This window comes from Aedes albopictus, chromosome 1 (genome assembly GCF_035046485.1).
Source record: "Aedes albopictus strain Foshan chromosome 1, AalbF5, whole genome shotgun sequence".
Taxonomy (NCBI): Eukaryota; Metazoa; Arthropoda; class Insecta; order Diptera; family Culicidae; genus Aedes; species Aedes albopictus.
In genome coordinates, this window is record NC_085136.1 from 73875379 (window position 1) to 73902048 (window position 26670).

General features: G+C 41.6%; 1 protein-coding gene and 1 pseudogene across 1 annotated transcript in view; one reads left to right on the plus strand and one right to left on the minus strand.

The window, feature by feature from the left end:
- LOC109422084 (heparan sulfate glucosamine 3-O-sulfotransferase 6) overlaps nt 1–26670 on the plus strand; it is a 357781-nt gene that overhangs the window by 251784 nt on the left and 79327 nt on the right. The gene's annotated exons all lie outside the window — the stretch shown is intronic.
- Nucleotides 14124–16075, minus strand: LOC115267408 (uncharacterized; annotated as a pseudogene).

The following is a 26670-nucleotide window of genomic DNA, read 5'->3' on the forward strand; positions in this document are numbered from 1 at the left end:
CCCAAAGGTTTCTACGTTTGCCACTGGTTGTTGGCCCTTGAAGGTTGCCCATTCCATTTTCATGGAACCAGGAAGCTTGTCTACCAACTCCTGCATCATCATGGGGTTGGAGAGATGCTGCTGCAATTGGGCCGCCCGAAGATGGTCGACGAAATTCCCGACTGCCAGTCCAAATTCGATTATCGTTTCCAATCTGTCCTGCCTGGGACCTGGTGTACGCCGAACCTTTTCCAGAAGCGATTTGAGCAGTAGTTCCGGTCGACCGTAGCGTATTCGAAGTGTCTCAATGGCGTGAGGTACACTCTCTGGTAGAAGAAGTTTGCTACAAACCGATTCTCTAGCGTGTCCAGTGAGGCATTGCTGAAGACGAATTAGGTTTTCCGCATTCGTGTAGCCGCAGGCAGCTGTAGACTGTTCATAGCTACTAATGAACATTGGCCAGTCAATCGGGTTCCCGGCGAACTTAGGCAGCTGTTTTCCTACCACTTGTCGAGCTGCAATCTGCTGCGACTGGAGTACGACGTGTTGTTCCAGCCTTGCTGTTGGCTGGTCTGGATTTTGTGGAGGCACGATCTCCTGCTGATAGCGATGGGGCTGCCAGTCGACTTGCGCATGCGAGATACCGTGTTTTCGTGGAGAATGTACTGGACCACTCGATGCGGGGATGTCCGCTCGATGTTGGATTGGCTGCTCGATAGTCATCGGAGCCTGTATTGCATCAAACTGACGTCCATCGTTCCGCTGCTGAGGCAGCATGCCGTAGGCGGATGGATTATGCGGATGAACTGATTGCTGCTGCACCCGTGGCTGATGCATCTGCTGCTCCGCCGGCCAAGGTTGATGCTGCTGAACCGATGGTTGCATTTGCTGATTTGGGTGATGCTGTCGAATCTGCGAGTGCAAAGGGTGATGCGCTCGCTGTCTCTGATGAAGATTAGGCTGGGAGTTCGCCAAGTACTGACGAAAAGGCTACTCGATGATTTCCGACCGAGCTTGAGCCATGCTTCCACGCTGCTTTTCGTTGCCGTACGCGAGCTTTTGTTGTCCCAGCTGACATTTTGACGGGCTGTGGGAACCAATAGGATGAAGGCCGATGTTGCTTTGTTGCTCCTTCACCGTCTTTCCCACCAGTCTTCCGTTTGATACTTGATCCGCTAGCCAACTATTCACTCTTTCCCGGGAGTCTGGGATCGAGTCAATACTACTCCCGCAACCGCTGCCTGCCTCCGACATTCGCTCGATGAGCTCGTTCTTCTTCTCGAGTGATTCTCTCCTGATCATTTGCTGCTTCGCCAGTAGCGCGCGTTGCTCTTCCAGCTTTCGCTGGCGGAATCGTCGTTCTTCCACCATTAGCTGCTTCTTCTCCTCGATCAGCCGTTGTTCTTCTTCGAGTTCGCACTTCCTTAGCTACTCCTGCTCCTTTAGCTCCTGTTCTTTCACCGCCTTTTCTTCTTCGATAATCTTCATGTGAGCCTCTAAGGCTGCTGCGCGAGCACTAGACGTTTGGCTCACCGGTATCGATGGAGCCTTGGAACTCCCTCTCTTTGAAGCTGATCTTCCACCGGATTTGGCGGACCGATTGTCAGCCTTCAAATGCTTCGCATACTTTGCAAATATATTGTCGATCCTTTACCGTCTCGTCCACGCCCGCACACGTGAAGTGCTCCCACAGCTGGCACGTGTCGCAGGCTACCATCTGGGTGTCTGCCGAGTCCGGTCGATTGCAGGTTCTGCAGTTGTATACGGCTGCATCGTGATCTTTTCCCATTGCGCCACGTACAAAAATTCTTAAAGAATTGTACGGATGAATTCTTCCCAAAGTCTCGCAAGCAAACCAGTAGTTTGGGTGTGGTAAGCTTTAAGAATTTTTGGTGAAGCTCCGCAAAGTAAAAAATCACCGTACCAATAATTTCGACCTGCACTGTAGGATGTTTGATTGGATAAAGCTTATGCCTAATCGTCTAATTAGATGTAAGCAGTTGTACATATAATTGCACGATAATCTATGCGTTCAAAACACTAACTGTAGGCAAGATTCAATAGGTAGTAGATATAATCTAGTTCAACGATTCTTTATAAAGCAAATTTGAACCACTAGCATAGCACATTTCACTTTTCGATTTGTGGCACATCAATTGTTCTCCTATCATCTTCTGTTTACAATTGTTATCGATCGTTCATATTGAAGTGTTCAGGGATTGTATTTGTACATGGATCGTGTGCCTCATCGGCCACGATGTCGTTGCGGCAGGGTGGATCATCGTGACACTATTATTTCCATATATTTTTTTTCACTTATTCGTTTATTTGGAAGGCTCGGGCCACAAGGACATAACTGAGCCGAGGTCAAGGTCTGTACAAGGTCCCATGTTACTTGTTGGTAGTAATAAATGTTTTTCTCTTTTTTGTGCATTTACAATGCATATGTATTATTTTAGACAAAATGAAAAAAAAAAGTGATTTGATTCAAATAGATGCTCCATGAATCACATCACTTACCTAACTTTATCCAGATCATGTGACTTTTCCCCTTTCCCACTAATATAAACTCCTTACCGTGACAGTCGAAGAGAAGCAGAGGTGATCTCGATCTCTAGTAAGCAACGTATTAGTATAATTAATATCCCTTCCCCTTCTCGATGACTGTAAGGATGTAGCCGACGTTGTTTGGAGTTTTGCAAATTTGAAATTTGTGTATTTTGATTGTGTGGTCCATCAACTATAGATTGTACGGCCATCTATGCTCATGATCCTGCTCAGAAACCTCAGAAAACCCGTACAATCCATAAAATCTTGAAACAGACATAAAGTCGGTTGGAAATTAATCCCATGAAAAGAAATATCACTATTTGGAAGTCTATGATCTACTGAATACGTTTGGCGAAGACATCTAAAAATGTCCAGAATCATCGTTAACGCTTAAAGCATTTGTATTTAAGGTTCCAATTTTGCTTACGCGTTCAACAAATGAGAGAACACTGCGCCAACCACAGCAAAAAGTTCTTGCCACAAGTGGTAGACTTTTCCCATACTAACACTAAGATTTCATTCTTCAAAATTTTCTATTTTGCCCAACTAGGGCCACCCTCACTTACGCGATGCATTTTTTTTACCTCCCCCCAAATACACACCCACTACACTACAGTAGAGCCTGCAAGTGCACTTATTGTGCTGCGAGAGGACGTACTCCATGTGGGTTTGTGTTTCGCTTCCGGATGTTCTTGCTTGCATGCTTTTGCTCGTGTCCTACTACAACATGGGACAAAAGAACACGAGCCATGGTGACTCTTTCTCCTCTATTAAAAGTGCAAACACAACGTGTGTTTGTGTGTGTGTGTGGAGGAGGAAAATGCCGTTCTTTTGCATACCCAAGTGAAAGTGTGCGAGGCAAAGTGTCTATCTAGAGAGGCGCCTTGATTTCTAACGCGCCAAGTTTATTTGTGCAAGTAAAGTCTCGTTTCTTGAGTGGCTGTCTCGTTTTGCACTCCTCTGGGTGAGAAGAGTGTTGTACTTATGGGGAAAAAAATGTGCGGGAAGTGTTCGAGTTTTCTGGTGGACTCTATCGCAGAGGATGTTATCTCACTTCCTGGAGAGGGCTTTCCCAGCTTCCTGGAGGAAGCTTTCGCAGCTTTCTTGAGAAAGCTTTCCCACCTTCCTAAGGGAAGCTTTTACAGCTTCGCAGGAACTTTCAAGGGTTTCAAGGGGCTTTGGGTACGGTTTCGAGAAGCTTCAAGGTGATTTCAGAGGCGTTTCTAAAAGTTTCAGGATTCAGGAAGTTTTCATGTGGCGCTATGCGTGCATTATGAGATTTTATGTGCGTTTCTAGGACTTTCATGTACATTTAAAGGGATTCAGAGGATCTCAAGGTGCTTTTAGGGGCGTTTTAGGGATGTTCCAGGATGTTGCAAGAGGCTTTTAGTGGTGTTTTGGGGATTATTACGTTATCAGGTGTTTCTGGAGGAAGTTTTTAAGGGGGTTTCAGGACGCTGCGCTGGTTGGTGCGATTGACCGTGAACCAAATCGTGGATTGATGTGGCAACCCATTACCATGGAGCACCTAAATGACTTCGAACTGGCTTATGATGTTGATCTCCTAGATCAACGGCACTCTGATATGCAGAGCAAGCTCGATGATCTTACCAATCGCTCCTCAGCGGCAGGTCAACAAGACCAAATCGTTGGATGTAAACACGGTCAACCCTTCCAGCTTTACGGTAGCTGGGCAATCAGTGGAGAATGTTGAAAGCTTCCAATATCTTGGTAGCCAAATGGCGGCCGATGGCGGCACCAAGATCGACATAGGGGCACGGATCAAGAAGGCGATGGCTGCTTTTGCGAGTTTAAGAAATGTATGGAAAAACAACCAGATTAGTCGACGCACCAAAATCCGAGTTTTTAACTCGAACGTGAAATCGGTGCTGCTATACGCCAGTGAAACCTGGTGTGTATCAGTGGAGAACACACAACGGCTGCAGGTCTTCATCAATAGATGCCTACGGTGTATAATTCGTGCATGGTGGCCTCAAAATTGGATCTCCAACGTGGAGCTCCATCATCGATGTCATCAAAAGCCGATAGCGACAGCAATTCGGGAGCGAAAGTGGAGGTGAGTCGGCAACACTCTACGCAGGGGCGGAAACAAAATTTGCAAACAAGCTTTAGACTGCAACCCAGCAGGACATCGCAGCAGAGGCAGACCCAGAGGCTCATGGCGGCGCAGCCTCAATAACGAAATCAAGCAGGTCGACAGAAATTTGACCTGGCCACAGGTCAAGGCGATGGCTGGCAATCGCCCAGGATGGAAATCTTTCAATTCGGCCCTCTGCACCTCCGTGGGTGCCCAGGACTGGAAGTAAGTAAGTAAGTAGGAGCGCTTTAGAGGGCTTTATAGCATTGCAGGCATGGCCCAGACAGGCACGCTAAACGTGCATTACGACGTCGTGGTGAGAAAAATCAAATACCTTTGGTGTTTAAAGGGGCTTCAGAGCCTAGGGACACAATAATTGCCTGTATAAATAGCTCTGGAGCACACTGGAACCCTTTAAAAACTCCTGAAACTCTCTTGGAATCCATTTAGACGCTTCTGAAACGCTGCTCAAACCACTTGACACACCAAACTCTTGAAATACTCTAAAACTCTTTGTGACGCCAAACAGAAGCGTGTGAAGCGCTAAAACAGCTTAAGGAACACTCTGAACCTCCTCAGAAACTTATTGGAACACCTCGAAACCTCTTGAATCACTTTGTAAGTCTCAAGTGATTAACGAAAATGCGTCTCAACCCCCTCTACTCTCTTGTGTGCTCTACGCGCTTTGTGTGCTTGAAATCTTAAATTCCTTGAAACTACTTTAAACATGAAGATGATCCGGGGCGTGTTAGTGGAATATCTTTAAGTAAAAGAAAATCGGGTGAGTATTTAAACCCTTTTAATTCTACGAAGAATTTAAATCTTTTGACCGATACGTATTTCGACCTCAACTGTAAGATCGTCTTCAGTATCCCGTACTCGTAGTCGAGTCAAGTACGAGACACTGAAGACGGCCTCACAGTACCACTCAGAGACTCCTTATCTGCGCTTGAATCTTCCCTTCCCTTCAAGGTGATGATATGACGAAGCAACATCCCGTCTGTTGGAGAGCACAATTCTGAAGAACCAACCAAGCAAACACAAAGCCATACATTATGCTGCATAGGATGGTAAAGTGGAGGCCATATGCGTACATGCTTCCATATACCCGCGTGTAAAGTGTGTGGAACATCGAGAACCGCCTTGAAACCCCATTTAATTTTCCTAAAACCCTCTTGGAACTTCTCTGAAGCCCATAAACAGCCCTCGAAACTCCTTGAAAGTTTACTTATCTCATTGAAACACTTTGGAAACGAGTGTAGAATTAGCATAAGTTAAAATACACAGTAATAAATTAAAAAAAAACCTTGGAAACTGTGGGGTATGAACAAAGCTGAGTAGCATTCTCCATGCGTGTATTTCCCCTAGCAAGCATCAGTGACAGCCAGGAACCTTCGAGGCATTCCCGAAGGAATCCCTGAAAAAAAATTCTCTTATCTCTTTTCTTAGTTTCACCACAAAAAAGCAACCCCCTCAAAATATACCTGAGGAACGTCCATAAATTACGTCACGCAAAAAATGACCACTTACCCCCTCCCCCCACCATGACGGGGTCGTCGTCAGTGTGATGCTGCCTCATTGACGAGTGGACTGTTGGCGGAGCAAGTCGCCATCACCGCGAGGTTCCGTATTATGCCAAGTGATTCTACTGCAGTTTGCTAAGATGGCTGGGAACGGACTGTTCCAAGTGTAGTGGGGGTTGCAGTAGTTAGGATGAAATGTTGAATTAAATTATAAAATAATATTTTGTGTGTATGAACTGTAAATTTGTCGTGTTGTTTGGACACCCCTATATGCACGACGGGCGAAAACCGAACGAAAGCTGGTACTCATCGAGCAGACCACTGAGAGCCGATGCACAGCATCGCAGCGGTGGACGATGTGAAGGGCGAAAGAGAACGCGCAGCGTTATTTGCTTCGTATGTAGTAGTGCTGTTTTTCGGACCGACGTTGCATCGGGTTGAAAGAGCGAGAAAAAGATTCGGGAATTCGATTTGTGAGAAGACATTCATTCTGGTAATTATTGTTGTGACGAAAAGACGTAGGTTTTGTTACACCGTCTTTCGTTTACTACAATGGCCCAGCCGGTAGAAGTGATTTTTCGGAAAGTTATCTTGATTAAAATAATAGTTTTAGTTGGTGCAACGGATTACTATAAAATTGTGAATTGTTGAGTCTATTGAGGAGGAATTCTTTATGGCTCAAAGAGGGGCGTTGTGATGGGGAAAGTTGAGGGAGACGTGGGGATTAGTGATCACGGAAAAAGTGCGATGGTGTCGGTAAGGAGGCAAGCTTGGAAGGATAGCAGGAGTGCCGCAAAAACAAAAATGAGATAGCTTGGAATGAAGTTGCTTCGCCGTAAGGAAAAGGGAGCAAATGGGAAAAAGTTATGGGCTATGAAATGGATAAAAAAAAAGGCTAGAAAAAAGAATGGAAAATGTGCGACGGCTTGGGAAGGAAAAGAAAGTAAATGAAAGAAATAATGGATTGAGAAAAAAAAATAGATGAGGCGAGAAAAAGATGAAAAAAATGAAACGTCTTGGAAAAAAAAATAAATAAGGCGAAAGAAAGATGGAAAAAAATAGATGGCTTGGAAAATGGAGACGTCGTTGCATAAAAAAAAAGATATCGAAAAAAAATGCACTGAAAAAAAAATAAACAGGAGAAAGAGCGAAAAAAAATGAGTTGATTTGAAAAAAAAAATGCGACAAAAAGTGAAAAAAAAACTGAGCAAGGAAAAGAGAGATCTAGAAAAAAATTAAACGATAGAAAGACCAAAAGCCCTATGAGAAAAAAAAAATATAAGTTGACTTGAGAAAAAAATGATGGGACGATTTAAAACGTAGCGAAAAAAACGATGAACATGGAAACTAGATTGACATAATTGAAAGGAAAAAAAAGATTGGAAACGAAGGGAGCAGAAAAGGAAACAATGTCAAGAAGAACAACAAGTTCAACAAATGGGAAAAACGATATGAAAAAAAGATGCTGCTTGGAAAAAAGATGAATTTGAAACTGAATCGGATTGATTGATTGATTTGTCTTTATTAGAGAGACTTTCAGCCCTTGGCTGGTTCGTCTCTACTGAATCGGATATTGATATGCAGTGGATTAGATTTGAATTTGCTCTGAATTGGATTTGGATTGAGTTTGGATTGAATCAGAAATGTAATATAGAACTGAATTGAATATGTATTGCATTTGGATTGGATATGAATTTGGATGGACTAAAATAGGATTGCAATAAGATTGGTTTACATTTGGATATGTTTAGGATTGATTTCGATTTGGATTTGAATTAATTTTGAATGGGATTTTGATTGGATTTGAATTGAATTAGAATTTGGATTTGCATTGGGACTGGGTAGGGAATGGATTTGGATTGGATTTGAAAAGGATTAAGATTGTATTTGAATAGAATTTCGGTTGGATTTGATTTGGATTGAATTTGGAATGATTTTGGGTTAGAATTTAATATAAATCAAGTTGGATTGGATTTGCATTAAAATTGAAGTGGATTTCGATTAGATATGATTTGGATCAGAATTAGATTTGATTTGTGTTGAACGTGAATTGGGTTTGTACTGGATTTGGATTGGATTTAGATTATATTTGGACTGGATTGAATTTGTTTTGGATTTGGGTTGGATTGGAATAGGAGTAGTTTGGAATTAAACATAATTTAGATTGGATTTGGTCTGGGTTTGATTTGGATTGGGATTATATTTGGATTGGATGTGTATTCGATTTGGATTAAATTTTTAGTTTCAACTGAAATCGGGTTCGTATTGGGTTTGAATTGGATTTGGATAAGGCTTAATTTGAATGGAATTGGATTTCGATTGAATATGATTTGGATCGGAAGTAGATTTTATTTGTGTTGGGTTTGGAATAGATTTTATTTGGTTTGGATTTGACTTGGATTGAGTGTGAATTGGATTGTATTTTGTGTGGATTTGAATTTAATTTTAATCGGGTTGGATTTGCATTAGATTTCTGTTGGTCTTGAATTGGAATTAAATTGGATTTCTATTTGATATGATTTTGATCGGAATTAGAGTTGATTTGTGTTGGATATGAATTAGATTTGAACGGGTTTTGGATTGGATTTAGATTGGATTGAGTTAGTTTTGCGTTGGATTTGGGTTGAATTTAGACTGAATTTGATTTGGTTTGGGATTGTATTTGAATTGGATTTGTATTTGATTTGGTTTAGATTCGAGTTTTAATTGAAATCTGATTTGGATTGGACATGAATTTGATTGGGGCGTTATAGAATGAAAAACGATGATATGTGTTAGATTGAGCTAGGATATAGATAGGATTTTGATATGTTTTGAACTTTGATTGGTTTGGTTTAATTTGAATTGCGTGTGGGAGGGACTTAACCCTCGAGCGATCGCGCTGTTGTATTTTGTAATTTTGTACAACACGTTGGAAAAATCTCGAATTTTGTACTCAGCATTAGCATCTTGATTAGCGTGGCGCTGATGGTGTTGGCCAACCGCACGAGTTACGGAAAGTTAATAAGTATATGGCTTGTGGTTTAAATATTACGACCACTTTTTGATCTTTTATGATTACCTTTTATATGATTCGTATTATTCGTATAGTTGAAAATTTGAATTATTGACAAGCGAATATCTTTTTTTCCTAAACTGTGAGTTCAACGTTAGGTTTCACGCTTGGTTTCATGTATGGATTTGGAGAAAAGTCGATTGTTATATGTGGGAAACCTTAAGGTTTCTACCGCGACGACAATATTTGACCCTGATACAAATGTTAGATAAGGCCCGTGTATTAACATTTTAAGGCTTGCACTTTGAATTGTTTTCGTAGAGTAGAGAAGAGGAATATTGTAGTGGGGGTTGCAGTAGTTAGGATGAAATGTTGAATTAAATTATGAAATAATATTTTGTGTGTATGAACTGAAAATTTGTCGTGTTGTTTGGACACCCCTATATGCACGACGGGCGAAAACCGAACGAAAGCTGGTACTCATCGAGCAGACCACTGAGAGCCGATGCACAGCATCGCAGCGGTGGACGATGTGAAGGGCGAAAGAGAACGCGCAGCGTTATTTGCTTCGTATGTAGTAGTGCTGTTTTTCGGACCGACGTTGCATCGGGTTGAAAGAGCGAGAAAAAGATTCGGGAATTCGATTTGTGAGAAGACATTCATTCTGCTAACTATTGTTGTGACGAAAAGACGTAGGTTTTGTTACACCGTCTTTCGTTTACTACACCAGGGAGTTGCCCGGTATTCACATAAACATTCGGAATCCCTTCCACGATACGCTCTCAAAGCAGTTGAAACTCCTCTGAAATTCTCTGAGAAAAGTCTTAAACCTCTTGACTTGTTTTGAAACCTTTTGAAATGCTCTGAAATCCTTTGAGATGCCATAAAGCGCTCCGAAATTCCCTCAACAGCTTGTGGCACATTCTGAAACCTTACCGAAACTTCTTTTTACGCCTTGAAACTTCTTGAAACACTTCTCAAGTAGCCCCCGAAAATGCGACTCAAAACTCCTTGCAGCGCTTACGAAATTTCTTGAAATTTCCTGCAATTCCTCGAAACTTTGGGTCTATATCTAGAGCAAACAGTAATGGAACCCTATAAATGCTCTATTCTACTTTCCATTACGGAAAATAAATAGAACATAACAAATGCACAAATAAACAACATACAACACATGCAGCTGGGGCTCGTGGCGCAGTTGTCCACACGTTCTTCTCTTAAGCGGATTGGTCATGGGTTCGATCCCAGCCCTGGCACTTGCAATTTTTCGTCAGTTGCTTTTCCCCCGAGAGCAGCTGTCACCTGACCCTGTTCGGAACATATTGCTCTAACGGATTCGGAATTTTGGATATCGGCGAACCGCAACTCATAATGGACGACCCCCAATTGGACTGGAAAAAGGAGCAGCAACCACACATCAGCATCATCGTGCTCATCATTCTACTGTGGACAAGGTAAAAAGTGAAAGCAGCACAAAGGCACCAGTTCGATATAGTTGATTTAGAATAGCATACATTTAGGCGCTGTACAATGTGTAAGTGCAGCGTCCAATTGAAATCGCTCACGTAGTGCCCTAGTGGACAAAGGAGCTGTAAGTTAGGTTAAGTGATTAAGAATAATAACAACACATGCAACACAAAACATAAATGTGCTCGGTTACCCAAATGGATTACAAACTCCGATCACAGGATGCGGAGATTTCATCGATTGGTCTTGATTCATCAGTCAAACCTGGAGTAGTCTTCTGTTCGTTTGATTGCTTTCTTGTCCACTGTTATTTGTTTTGTGTTCATAGCTTTTTCTTGGCATTCGTCTCTTGTTCATAGCTTGATTTTAGCTAGGTATGCTAATTCTAATAGGGCTACACCGAATCGGGTTTTAAGCCAACCAGCCAATCGGGTGAAGAAAGCTGTTCCGGTCGTTGAATCGCGTAACATCTATTCGTCTTCGCATCTCGATGATGTGGGCTCTCACTTAGAAGCTGGGGACGTGGTTTCCTTTGTTTTTATGGGTGAAACGAGGAGAGAACCTCGGAATCTGCCTTGCAGTGACCTCCAACCTACCATGGCATTTTCTAGGAGTGTTAAGAAAGGCTCCAAACGTTCACCTCCTGGATTCAAAATCCAGGACGAATGCGACCTTCTTTCGCTCTCGGGAACATACATAATCCCAGATGTTCCATTTTTTTTTTCGACTTCTCCGCTACTACGACAGCATTCGGAGAACCAGGAACAACCCCTGGTGCTCCGAAGTTTACGCTTTCTGGGATTGTGTACATCATTCTTAATTCCGTTAATGATTCCGACTCAGTGAAGAAAATTGTCAAAGGACTTCTTCCTTGTGTGTCCCTGATAAAAAAATATCATTAACCTTTCAGGACGCGCACCATTCGAAAACCCATTTCAACAAAACTCAAGTGAAGTTGAGTTGATGAATATCGCACTTTCATACGTTTAACAGATATCCATTTCATGGCATCAGAAATCATATCGTTTTTCTGGCTCTTGATATTTGAGCCTTAAACTCTTGAAAAAAAAGACGCAATCTTGAGACGCCATTTTGGATTTAAGTTTGGCATCTTGAAAATTCTGGTCGTCAATTTTGAACTCCAGACTTCTTCCCCATACCAGATATGCCCATATTGAATGATTCTAGAGCCCAAAACTCAATTAAACAGCCGCTATCATGAATTTTGAGACATTATCTAAGATGTTATGGTCGCCATCTTGGATATTTTATTTATAATTGTTGGACGCCAGATATCTTTCCAATATCAAATATACCCATATTGAATGGTTTTAGAGCCTAAAACTCCATTAAACAGCCGCTCTCTTGAATGTTGAGCCGCCATATTGGATTTAAGACCACCATCTTGTATATTCTGGTCACCATTTTAGTCCAGACATCTTGCCCATACCATATACACCCATAGTGCATGATTTTAGAGTCTAAAAACCATTGAATAGCCCCCATCTTGAATCTGGAGTCGTCATTTTGGGTTAAAGTCTGCAATCTTGGATATTCTGGTTACCATCTCAGGACATCTTACCGATACCATATATATTTATATTGCATGGTTTAGGAGCCTACAACTCCATTAAACAGTCACCATCTTGAATTTTGAGCCATCATATTGGATTTTGAACCGCCATCTTGGATATTTTAATCGCCATTTTTGGACTCCAGACATCTTCCCCATACCAAATATACCTACATATATTGCAAAGTTGAAGAGCCTAAAAGTCCATTAAACAACCGCCATCTTGAATTTGGAGCCGCCATCTTGGATTTTAGACTGTCATCAAGGATATTGTGGTCGCCATTTTTGGACTCCGGAAATCTTCCTCATGCCAAATATACCCATATTGCATGATTTAGAGCCTAAAACTCTATTGAACACCCGTTATCTTGAAAATTGGGCCGACATCGTAGAATTTCAGATCTCCAGTGTTGATTTCTGCACAAAACTCGTCAATCATGCTAAAGGTAACAAAAATCGCCGCAGTTTGATGTGTCGCATGATGTGGCTTGGTTCAGTTGTTGCATACGGCCATCACTCCGGAACGCCTTAACCGATGCGAACCATTTTCAATTGCAAACAATGAGATCAAATTTCGGTTCGATTCGAGCTAAAATCCGAAAAATGGTCAATAGGAAGTGCCTTAAAAGTTAGTGAACTTTTTTCTACACACATATTGCACTGTTCACACTAAATCGAACTGCACAGTATGAAAGTGTGACGGATGAATAGTGTGACGAAAAGTGCAACCCTAGAGAATTGCTGGAATTTTGACATCTATAAATGTCACTTTCAGAAACCTGTTGTTTACTCGTTTTGCTTGATTGAAACTTTCGGTCAGTTGTGATCTCAGTTTTTCTTGCTTTCCGATCTGTTGATCCTGTTTTGATTCCGGAGCTGAAATGGCCAACGCAATCCTGCAGAACGTTCAGCATAAGCATGCAAGCACGAATACAAAGTACCACTGTCTCTATGACTACTATTTTCTCGGGATGAAAAGGGCTCAACTTGCACAGATCTACCGGAAGAGCAAATCAACCATCAGCAGCTGGATAGAGTCGTACGAAGAAAATAGTCTGCTGTCGCATAAGCAGCGGGAGCATAAGCGTAAATTTAGTGCAATGCATAGGCAATGGATTGTGGCCTTGTATCGTCAGAATCCTGTGCTATATCTGGAAGAATGCCAGGATCTTTCCTATCAACACTTCCAGATTAAAATCAGTGGCTCCAGTATCTGCCGAATTTTGCACACCGAAGGAATGACGTGGAAGGCTTTGGAACGAAGGGCTATTCAAATCAAATTCTTCGTTTCTGCTCCGAAATGAATGCATTTGATTGGGACATCTATCATCTAGTATTTCTGAATGAAGTTTCACTAGACAACAAGGGGATATTGAGGAGTCGAGGCTACGGCGCCAAAGGAAAACGGATTGTGTATCGTGGGGAATTTGTGCGTCGCCCAAGAGCGTCATTCCCATGTTTCCTTGGCATGCATGGCATTCTGGATACATTTGAAACAGAAGGAACTTTCACCAGGAAAATATTTTTTGATTGCTGCCGTGATTTTGCTCTGAAAAACAAAAATGTACATCGATATCCCGAGTACAACTCTGTGTGGATAATGGATGGGGCTCACATTCATTGCGACCCCAACATCATACTTTATTTACGATCAATTGGCATCCTGCCGGTATTTTTACCTCCTTATGGTGAAACGGGACGCCGTGTTATTTTTCCTATCTTGCCTCTCTTTCTAACAATTTGCCTCGCGATTTTGAAGATGGTAATCTCGAGTTCTATCGCACTGAAGATGCTGAAAAACAATCAGCATATGCACTGCAAGTGAGCATACACAGTGATAGGTTTTTGTTGCAAAATATGAAGTAGAATCTGAGATTACCATCTTAGTAGCAACAGAGCAATGGCGGATATTTCCCCGACCGTCCCGTCCGCCCTTATTGCCCTTTCAACAACCCAATTGAATTGGCATTTTGAATGACGAAATCGCGAATAAGGAAGGCTTATGTAGAAAACAAAAAACGAAAAACTATCTGAACTGGCTCTTGAAACATTCATGGCTTTAGAGAACTATGACTGTAGTAAGATTTTCAAACATTGTAGATATTTACCGGGAGGAGTTTTTGACCCATCAGTTGAGTCATCACAAAATGAAGACAATTCATGGATCTGAATGTATACGATTTGTAACAAAAACCTCACATTTAAAACAGTTAAAATTGTTCACATATGATCTACGTCAAGCATATCCGAAACGTTTTCCACAAGCAAACGACTCGTTTCGTTGTCTTCCGGCCTGGTAGACTCCTGCATCGCCGAAACCAGACTTGAGTTGATCGATGATCGAGCTCGTAGGGCGCTAATACGATGCTTCAACCTTTGACCCATAGAAATCAATTGATCAGTTTCTTCTTCCAATTCTGCCAGCTCAGCAGAGAACGCTTCATTGATGGTACGAGCAACAGATAATCCATGGCGAGTACTTTCCAGCTGCACAGCTTCCGAAATTGGTACGGATCTGAAGAACTGATGGGTGGCGGTGGCTACTCAGATTTTCGTTGTTCCCTTTCATGCGCCGGCGCAGTGTGAATGTGATTGGCCCAAAGCTTCCATGCGCTGCCATGTCCCGTGAAGTGTTGGCCATGCAGCTCTCGGAGCTCATCAGCAAGTTGAGAAAGCGATTGATTACTGGGCGCCCCCGCTCGGTCGGAATGTTGGAATTTCACCAGATGCTTGTCGACCAGCTCCCATAGTTGTTTGCATGACACTGCCGTAGAGTAGATATGTACGTGTGCTCGTATGTCCTTGCCGCGCCAACTGATCAGCAGCTTACTTTTAATCTGGTCGATGTTCACACGTCTTCGATTTTTATGGTTCTGCATATAAACAAACTTCCCCATATCCTCAAAAGTCGGCTTACTGTCAACCCACGATGGTGTTTGAATTCCGTTTTCCTCAACGAATATCACTTCGCGACAGATAATCGGCTTCACAATCTGCCACATTCCTTCCAAAATTTGTCCAACGGAATCACCGGAAAGTATTTGCGATGTTACGAGGCTGCCGGATGTTTCTCCTACGAACCGGCGTTTGTAGAAGGAAGCACACAACGACAAGTTGTTTTTTGGTTTGCCCGCATCAATGCTTACCATCGCATCATCACACACATCATTTCCGAAGCTAGATCCATCTACGTCGTCATCATCATCCAAAGGAAGAATCAGTGGATCCTCCTCCAGAGCTTCTATTGAGTACTTGTTGGAATCATCCTCCAAGTTTGCATCGTCCACATCCGGCATCGTCCGATCTTCATGCATTTTTCCTTCTGCAGAGCTGCTATTGTCATTATCCTCCTCCATCATGCTGAAAGATAATAATTTATAGCAAATCTATCAGCTTTTAAGGATATATTTTGAATTTGTTTACCTGAATGAGATGAAAAACCAGGAAGTTCAACCACTTTACGACCGAATGTTTACAACCTTTCACGACCAATGTTTACGGTACAAGTGTTGTTGGTTATTTTTTTTCTTTTTTTCCTTGTTGACATAATTGCATGGGCAGAGTTGCCAGTCGCATGGATTTCTCAAAAAACTCGTTGGGAAAAGTTTAATTATTGATGAAATCATCAAAATGTATTTGTTAACAATGTCGACACAAGAATAAAGTGTGATCATCAAAGTGCATCGAAAATCAAGCATTCAAAGCCATCAGCAATACATACATCATCTCAATTCGTCGAACTGAGTTGATTGGTATATGTGACTTGACCCTTCGAGCCGTCTATCAAAAATTCGTTTTTGGAGTGAACATATACCTTTCATAGCCTTTCAGTACACTTTGGTGATTGAGAAACGCAAAACTTAGATACCATAGACTCGCGAAGACATGGTTGAGCAATATGATCTTAGTGTACTTAAGGGCCATCCATTAAGTACGTCACGGTCCTAGGGGAAGGGGGGGGCTTGTGAAAGTGTGACAAGCAATGTATTAAGTATAGGAAAGCCCCATACGAGGCGAGGAGGGGGGTCGAGAATTCACAACTTTAGCGTGACGTACTCAATGGATGCTCCCTTTACTGGAATTTCGAGAGTACCAAATGAATATCATATCACTCAATCTTTTGTCGCTTTTTAAATCGTGACGTTGCGCTTGTTTGGCTACATGAACTAACAGTTCGTTTGACTACAGTTGTCCTCGGCATAGCATGTCATTGGTAGGTATCTAGAGTTTCTACAGTTTTAATGAGTTTCACAGGCTCTCAGGTAAGCTGCAGGGCGGTTTTAGGCGAGTTTCAGAGGCGTTCAGATGCTTTCAGAAGAACTTCAAGGTGTTTCAGACTGATTACGCCGTTTTCAGACTGATTCGCCTTCTCCAAGTCCCGTCTTCCATCTGCTCTCCCCGTAGATGGTACGCAACACCTTCCGTTCGAAAACTCCAAGGGCGCGTTGGTCCTCTGCACGTAGGGTCCACGTTTCGTGTCCATAGAGGACGACCGATCTACTCAGCGTTTTATTTGTATTTGTATTTTGTATTTGTATTTATTTGTATATCCATCTGACCTAATTGGTCTTAATAAAATCTTAAAAACTAGATTACATCATAACACATTAAAAACGTATAATGATACAAAATTACAAACTAAAACCATATAAAAACAACTACATCAATAATTTCCAAACATATCAATTTCAAACGCTGTATCAAATACTACACACAAAAATACTACACACATTCAATTCAAGACACATAATTTACGCGTTAAAAGTAATCAAAGTTGCATCAACTACGGCCTCCATGTATCATTATATCGGTTAACGAACTCGCGAAACTTGACTCGTTTTGGCCAGGTAGTACCACTCATTGCTTGTATTCTATAATTTTCGTTCAACACTACTTTGAAAGATACATAATCAAGTTTCGAACTATCAATTTGCTTAGACACTAATTTTTTTACGTCTAAATTATCGTTCGAATTAGTTCCAAGACATCGAGATACCATTAGGCTTATTTCATGCTCTGTCACATTTGGATTAATATTCGTAAGGAATAACTCAAAAGTATTGTTGTCGGTCTGCGGGTGCTGCTCATCAGCTCTACATCTATCTGCGTGAGAATAAACACACGAAGAGCTAGTTTCTCCACGAAAGCCGGGCGACGACACAGGAGTAGAATGCCGTTGTGTGTTTCCATCTGACGAGGGCTGCTTAGGTGCGGTGATAGTGGCTAACGTTTCGCATATCGTTGCAACTTTGACTTTCAAGTCCATTATCTCCTCGTCTACGGATCGAGTTGCATTGGGAACATTAACCGACTGCTGCCGATCGCGGTATTTGCAGAAATCAGTCATACAGAATTCACACAGCCATATGACGTTGTTGAATAAAGCGTTCCATTGGTCTTTGTCCATACCGACACATGATGTATGGAAGTGTTTACCACACTTGCCTTCGCACACTGCATACATGTCAACTTCGTGGATTGCTCCCGAACACTTTTCACAGTTCATGGTGAATAGCAATGGAGCGCTATTGATCGAGGATCAAGATCATATACCGCCAACCACCGGGTATAAATGGGCAGATTTTAAAGGTTTAATCACAACTGAACAAGTATCACTCACTGAAGCGTTGTAAAATGTACACGAAGAGATGATACACTGATCGTGAAAGGAATAAAACCGTTGAAATAACATAGAAATTTGCGTTCAATCGCGAGCAAACTTTGATCACGTCTTCCGAAAAACGCACACGCACGAATTAAATTTATAGATAGTTAACTTCGTGTAACGGCGAACTTTATTCGATCGTAGAGGAACATTTCCTTTTCTGGTCTCAAAACCGCAAAACACTGCACATCATAAAAAAGAAGCTTCCGTTTCCCATTGCTTATATTCTCAATGACTGCTGTTTGTTTGCATAAAAACTTCCCATTTATCAATGATGGAAGCTCTTGTTGGCTGGTTGGTTGACTGCCTGGCTGATGCATGCTTGTCTAGGAAGCGCATGCATAACAAGTGCCTCCTACTAGTCACAACAAGTCCCATCGGATTCAACCGTTTCAACGCACTTTTCAATGCAATGTGCTGATATACGTACGGGTTCTATTTTCAAACATCCACTTCCCATCCGATCAGAAAAGCCACTTCTAGCTGGTAACATACACTATACAGATGCTCAAAGTTTCACTGTTATTCTATTAATTTACTGTTGTTGAATTCATCATGAAGCGTATCGAAGCTCTCAACTGCATAAATCAAGCACTCTTCATTCCGTTCATGAATCCTATGGATGCTACATGGCGACGACGACGACGGCTTGAAAATACTTTCGTTCTATTGCTTTTGAAGAAAAAAAAAACAAACCAAAGTTTGACTTGTGCTGCTCTCAACCCAGTGACGCGTGTAATTTCAATCCCACAAAACAAAACAGAAAAAAAAACGAAGCCAGCCTTCGGGAAAAACACAATACAACTTTCAACATGCAAACCGGAAAACAAAAATCAGTTTGTTTAACACAACACCCTGTTCCTGTGGGAATGGCCACTGCTACTATAGTGCAGTTTTGATTGTGTTGCTTTGCTACCCACCGTTCTGATCCTTTGGAAAAACATTGATGTTGGAGATGAAAAAAATGAAACAACAAATAAAAACAGAAAGTTCATTTTCAATCCGATTACAAATGACCTAATGGGTTTCAGTTGCATCGCCGCGCCGTCCGGCCGGATGATACAATGGACAATGGAGAAAAAAGAATCAAATTGGAAATGCCAGGAAACAAACCACTTCTCGCAGTGCCAGAATAAAAAGTTCAAATGAAACTCAGACAATAACAACTGGGAAAAAAATTGAAGTTTCTGAAGCATAATTGAATTTCAAATTGGATTCGGTGATGAAAGCTGAACGACAAGTGGCGAAGAACAATGATGACCGATCGTTACTGTTGCACAAAGTGCCGAATGAAGAGGTAAAAATAACGAGATACGGGGTATCAATCTGTTGTGTGCTTGTCCATAAACCAGTACTGTCATGGTTAAATCAGAGCTGGGTTCAGCAAAAATTCTTCTAAAGATTCCTCCGAGAATTCGTTTAAAATGTGTTGTTCCCGCAGAAGCGTTACGGGACGAAAATTATAACACGGAGAGATGTACTTCACTTAACGTTTTATTTCGTACTAAATTCTATACATTTTTGTGCCCTATTTATATTCACTTCTCCCTATTGTGCTAACAAATAATGTTCTGTCAGGTAATTTTTGTACGCAAGTATTGTGTGCAAGCTAAGGCATAAATACAATGGTAGTGTTATGAAAGAAATGCTTTGTAGTATCAGATAATAAGAACAATAGCAGAATGAATGCAAATAATAATCTGATGGTTTTGATAATCGGGAAAGATCGAATGAGGTGAGATAAAAATAACCTAGGGAGCTTCATAACGGCCTCGACATGTGTTCCTTTCCATGTTCTTCGTAAGATTTTTTTCCACGATTAGTTCCATAGACACCACCAAAAATTTCTTTAGGAGTTCTTTCAGGGTTTATCATTTCTGTATGAATTATCATTATAGAAAAAGTCTCTCAGATGAATACGCCGGAACCGTTTTCCTGTCGGATGATGTCTTAAGCTTCGTTCGCCGGGCCATGAAATCACTTGTTGCTGGCACGCCGGCTGGCTGCGTTCCTCGAGCCTCTTCGGAAAGTCATTCGGTGCTGTCCCTAATCGCCAACAAGATCGAACTTTGTCCGGAGCAGATACACCGCATGTTTCACCGTGCGCTTGATGTCCAACAACATCGAGCGGGATCGTCTTCCACGACTTTCCGGCTTGTTGTACACGAACCGTTCGTTCCCTCCCGGGTTGGAATTTCCTGGAGCCGGTGCAAAATAGTCCTCTTGGGACAGGACAAGAGACGTTTTCACGCACGTGTATAAAATAAACTTCTTTCGGTGGAGGCACCCACGTCCTTTTGTCACGGCGGTGTGAGCCACGATCATTCCGAACCAAGGGGACGGCAACCTATTTTTTTACTATGGAGTTTGACAGGTTGGATTTTTTTTGCATTTAAATTCAATTTATTCAGGTTTCTTTGTTTGTTTACAATATTTTTACAAGGTAAGTGTTTCAACTGCTGAACAGTTATTCATTCTTTGTTTTTATAAAGGTTTGCAATTTGCTGTTTTGGTTTGATTAGCTTCTAGCTGGTTTTACATGTAGTACTGGTTTGTACATTTTGTTTCAATTATTAACATTATCCTACCTAACTACTACAACTACTATTTACATCTTATGGGTACAGATTTCTAATGGAATCAATTTCGGAGGTTTGTGCTCTAAGTTTATGGCGTTCTGATATTTTGATTAGTCTCTGATCGATTGGGTCGCGATTTGCCAGTTGGTGGACCTCGACTGTGCGTGTTCCTTTGGGCAGATTGAGTATCATCCTGAGGTATTTGTTTTGCAGCACCTGAAGCTTATTGCGGTGGGTTCTTGCACATCCTTGCCATACCGGTGACCCATACTCCAGCATGGGGGCAACGATGAGGTTGTACACTGCCAGGTTGGATTGTGCCTCCTTACGTGGAGCATAAATTTATGCTCCAGCCAAAATATTCACCAACACAGTCGTGAAATTTGAATGTTTACCTTTTTACGAGGGATATCGGTGCAAAACGCTCACATCACATTTGATCTCATAAAAGTGTTGATTATGAAAAAGCGGCATTAATTCATAATTTTCAATTTCAGAGTATCGATGTTTAGGTAAAGTTCCTTCAGACAGTGGCAATTGTTTGTGAAAAGACACACAACACCTCTTTTCGCAAAATTTGTTCGCCAAAGTGCGTTTTTCCTTATTTTCTCCCGCTGCTGTATTGAATGAATGTTGGTATAAGTGAGCTCTGGTTTCGCATGATAAGCGGCAACAAAATCAGATCACCATTGAGTTGTCCAAAAAATGTCTCACGAAACCTAATGCAAGCCTATCCATATACGTGAGAACAAAAGATGTTTACAAAGTTCTTACAGATAGATTAACACGGGAAATCTGATCACAAACCACTACCACACAGGAATTTGGATTGGTCAATAGCATCCCCGTGTTCCGAACGTTCGCTTTTTTCCCTCGTCTTTGTTTGTTTGACATTTCTCGCGTCACATTTGAAAAGGGCCTATCCCTAAAATGTAAACAAATCGATTTTGATACCATTCCATAGCATCCCCCAACAGTAACCTACTGTCACAGACAAACAGACATACTACTCAAATCGAAATCTTCGCACGATTTAACGGTAATTTTGAAAATATAGTGTGGTTCGGACTGTGCTCGCATGTGTCATGGTGGCGCTGCTGTGCCTCAATTTTGCAGAGAAATGAACGCGACGCCGATCAATGTTTACATAAAATGACTCAATCATGAACCTTCATTCATGTTTTATGAATGGATGACGCCTCGGGAGAGTCGTCTCCTGCAAAATTGTTACATCGAGCCGAGGGATACAACACCTGCAAATGAATGCTTCGGATTGAGCATTATAGAGGGTGCTAGTGAGATGCCAAACGATGTTTTTAAAGCAATTTTCTTCTAAGTAGTATGTCTGTTTGTCTGTGCTACTGTGCCAAGATCACCCACCTAACCGTTAACCTTATCAGAATAAACCCCACCTTCAAAACGGCCAATCCCTGCTTTTTTCCCAATCATTCATAAGCCCGTGCTCCAAATGGACCAGTAACGGTAAAATTTTGTTTACATTGGTAAGCCTTCTCGTTTAAAGGGCCGACAACCGAAAATTTTCCGAGCGGCTCCCGGCCCGAGCGCCGAGAGAGAGAATTCTCTCTCTCAAAAATGGCCGAGCCTTGATTCGATGTCAATAACGGACTCACTCGGGGGGCCGAACCACGCTAAGAAAATTTTAGAAAGACGCACAATAAGGCCGACACCGGGTGAAATATTTCAAATTAGCTTAACATGTTTATCTATCATTTTTAATACTTTTCTGATAAATTTTAATGCAATTTTGATTATTGATGCATAGATACATCTAATCTTGTGTCATCAGAACGGAAAGCATGTTGAAAAATTCTCAAACTGAGAAATACGAATAGAAAATGTGATGGAAAATGTTTGCATCGATTTTTCTCAATGTTTACGTTCTGGGGATAGGCCCTTTTAAAATGTAACGCGAGATTTCTCCTCTTCGGCAGCAACGCGTTGTTTTTGGGGACGAAGCGTTGCTTCGCTGCTTGATAGGCGTCGAATAAGGTTTAGTGACATTTCACACACAAACACTAATGTCGAGAATCGTCGTGTAAAAGTTGGTTTGTTTTCTACCAGTTTAACACTCTAATTTATTTTTTCCGAGGCGATGTATGAAAGTTTACCTAGAATTAACCATAATTTTTAACAACGAGAATTGATGTGCATTTGTTTTCTCCCAAAACGCACCTATGAGCTATGAGCCATTTTACGAGACGTTTCGGATCAGCTGATCGCTCATTTCATGAATGAAAATTTGACAGGAGGTTGCGCCCAAGCCCGTGAGTGTTAATATCAAAATCAACACTGTTGTCGTTTCGTAAAATAGACTATACATCTTCAAAAGGGCCTTCCATACAATCGGACGTGATAACCTTAATTGGTACTTGACGTGGGTAGGCGTTGCGAGAAAGGTGGGCACAGTGGGATTATCGTATAAAATAAGTTTTGCTTTAGGTGCTGAATATCTATATAAATAAAAATGAAATGGTGTTTGTATGTCACGAATAGGCTCGGGAACGGGTCAACAGATCGGCATGATTCTTTCACTGTTGCATTCCGCCAGGGCTCCGACGTGTTCGTACGGAAAAATATTTAGGAAAAATGACCGGATGGCAAGAAAAACGGGAAAATCACAAAATCCATTTTGAGGGACATTTCTTCATGGAACCGGATGTCAAAAAACAGAGTAGGCAGGCAGTACGACGTTTGCCGGGACTGCTAGTTATTTATATAACTGCAAGTTCACATATAAAAACCAAACGTAACAAAGTTACTCAAGAAATTTCTCATAAGGTGTATCTTGAAACTAGTCGGGTTTCTTCAGAAAATCCTTCTGGAATTCTATGAGGGTTTGTTTGGAAAACTTTCTTAAGAAATCATAAAATTTGGCAACAATACTTTTAGAAACTATGTGTTTACGCATTTATTTTGAAATCCCTTGAACCTTAGTAAGGTCTTGGGGTCATGTTTGACCTTTTTCAAATTTCAATTCTCTGTAGCTTTTGTTTAACGAATCCTAGCAATTTGAAATTTTTTGACAGTTATTTTTTTCGAGAAAATAAACCTTTCCCAAAAATCAAAAGCATTGAATGATCCCTTGGGGTGCTCTCATAAAAAAAGTTACAAATGAGATCCTGGGGTCATTTTTTACCCCAAACTTTGAACAGCTCGCCAAAATCAGTGGCTTGTTCGATTTTGGATCTCTTTGGCTCAAATGAAAGGGCACAAGTCTAGTTTTCAAAACCACCGGAGAAATCCGGATTTGGCCACTGTGGCCACCGGGAACCTGCTCCAACTGAAAAATTCCGCTTTTGAGACCCTAACTTTGGCAAGCTATAACTTTGCAACTAAACAAGTAATCAGGACCTCCAAGAATCGTTGGAACGGTTTTCACGTGGACTTTGATTATAGACATTAATATTGACTAATTATTGAGAACCGTTTCCGGAAATCCGGAACATCCGGATTCTGAAATGAGAAACATATTGTTTAAGATCATTTTTGAAGGGTCCTGGGCAGGTCTGGTCAATGCGGAACGGGTTACAGGGATTGCGGAAGGTGGTCAATTGGGTAACGACAATGAACTTCGTATAGTTTTCGCTCCAAAACCCGGCGCCACATGGTGCAACCTTCGTGTCTGTTGTTCTTGTGATACACAAAGAGATTGATAGTCATCTTTTTCTTCTTCTTGACGTACCATCCCTGCTGGAACAAAACCCGGCTTCTCAGCTTGAGTGTTTTATGAGCACTATTAATATTTACTGAGGGTTTTCTCTGCCAATCATTATTTTACATATGTATATCGTGTGGCAGGCACGAAGATACTATTTGCCCAAGGGAGTAAGAGTAATTTCCTTTAATAAAAGTTCATAGACCGATCGTAAATCGAGCCCGTCACCCTCAGCAAGGTCATGCTGAATGCCTTTACAGCTATGACTTTCTTGTTTATGTCTCGTAAAATAATAATACTATTATATTTCTGCCATATTATGATGTAGGATTTTGTCATTATCTACCGATGCTTGATAATGTTTGCACCATCGTACAAATAGGGTTCCCGTATCACCTGCAAACACACTGGACTGGTCTAGCCATATTCTCGGGATCAGATGTATTCGAAGAAATGTTCGAGATTTTATTAAAATCAAGTCGGAATAATTTCAACGCCATTTTTCTTTTAAAGTGCAACAAATATCCTAACTTTTGAGTGCAAAACATTTTTTATTTCATCAACATATTTTCGAGATAGCTCCGGGTTCTTGCGTCCAGATATTAAAAGTCTCAACTGAACGATACTGAACCGAAATACTGAATCAAATAACACCGGAGGTTCACCTACTTGTGGTGAAAGCAGAACAATGGAATCAATAGCACACCAGAAAAGTAAATTGACACACCTACATCTATAGGTACCTTTGACTCTCATTTGGATCCATGGATGTTCGGCCGGCAGCCATTCCAGGCACAGGATATTTAGGTGCACCCCGGCCGGCATCCAAAATTTATGACCAGTTGAGTGACATTTCATTTGCTGGAAAATATTGTATTTCCACTTTTCGCAATTGAATTGCAATGGGAATCGTCACGCTACTGAGTTATCCAGGTAACAACTATTTTAAATCAGCCTTCATTTGAACAAAAACTGAGCACAAGAGATACAATCCTTTATTCAGCTCCTAAACATCTAATTTTGGTGATTTTATTTAACCTTTAGCTGATTTGAGGTTCATTGGAAGGCTGATTTAAGGCGTAATATGCGCTTAATCAGTTATCAATTGAGAGTAGGTAGAAAATCAATTAATTGGGTTTACCGAAGTTTCAAGTGAGGAGGGGCTTCTGATTTTTTTTTTAATACGGGGAATGCCGGCAGGGCACCTACGAAACTTAAATGATTTTTTTTTATCTATGTTAACGAAATTTTTAGCCCTACGCTAGTTGATCTCGGGAACCACGCTTCACTTCCCTTCCGAAAGAAGAACTTACATTTCGTGAGTTTGTTGGGAGTGGGATTCGATCCCAGGACTTGGACGTGATAATCACGTGCTTTAACCATCGCACCAGGTCCGCTCCCTTTATGCAATTTCGGAGTGCTTGTGTTTTTGCCTTTCTCGTACACCAAGTGTACTGGAAAGGCTATATGTTCACTCCAAAAATGACTTTTTGATAGAAGGCCTGGAGGGTCGAGCCACATATACCAATCGACTCAGCTTGACGAATTGAGGCGATGTCTGTGTGTGTGTGTATGTGTGTGTACAAAAATAAACTCACGTCACTTTTTGGCAGTAAACCTTAACCGATTTTAATGACCGACGGTTTATTCGACGCGGAATCTGGTCCCATTGTTTCCTATTGAAAATGGTTCAGATCGGTCTAGCCGTTCCGGAGTTATGGCCATTTAGGTGTTCCGGACCGGTACCCCTGGAAGGGGCCAGACCCATTCATGCGACACATCAAACAGCGGCATTTTTGGTAACCTGATGAATGGTTAGCAGGAAAATAGTATCAGACCACCGGTAGTGTTCCGGAATCGGTTCCGGATGTCCCGCTGGAAGTGGCCAGATATAAAAGAGAACCAAACCCATGCATGCGACACATCAAACAGCGGCATTTTCGGTAACCTGATGAACGGTTAGCAGGAAAATAGTATCAGACCACCGGTAGTATTCCGGAACCGGTTCCGGATGTCCCGCCGGAAGTGGCCAGATATAAAAGAGAACCAAACCCATGCATGCGACACATCAAACAGCGGCATTTTCGATAACCTGATGAACGGTTAGCAGGAAAACAGTTTCAGACCATATCTGAACCGGTAGTGCTCCGTAACCGGTTCCGGGGGGTCCCAACGGAAGTGGCCAAAAATAAAAGTGAACCAAACCCATGCATATGACACATCAGAGCGCCGCTTTTTTGATGACCTAATGAAAGGATGGAAAGAAACTAGTATCTAACCAAATCTGAACCGGTAGGGTTGCGGAACTGGTTCCGGATGTCTCACCGGAAGTGTCCAAATATAATAGAGAACCAAACCCATGCAAGCGACGTATCAAACAGCGGCTTTTTTGAGAACCTGATGAATGGTTAGCAAGAAAATAGTCTCAGACAATACCTGAACCAGCCTTGTTCCGGTACCGTGTCGCACCGGAAATGGCCTTATATAAAAGAGAACCAATCCCATGCATGCGATACAACAAATAACGGCTTTTCTGAGAACCTGATGACTGGTTATCCAGGAAGT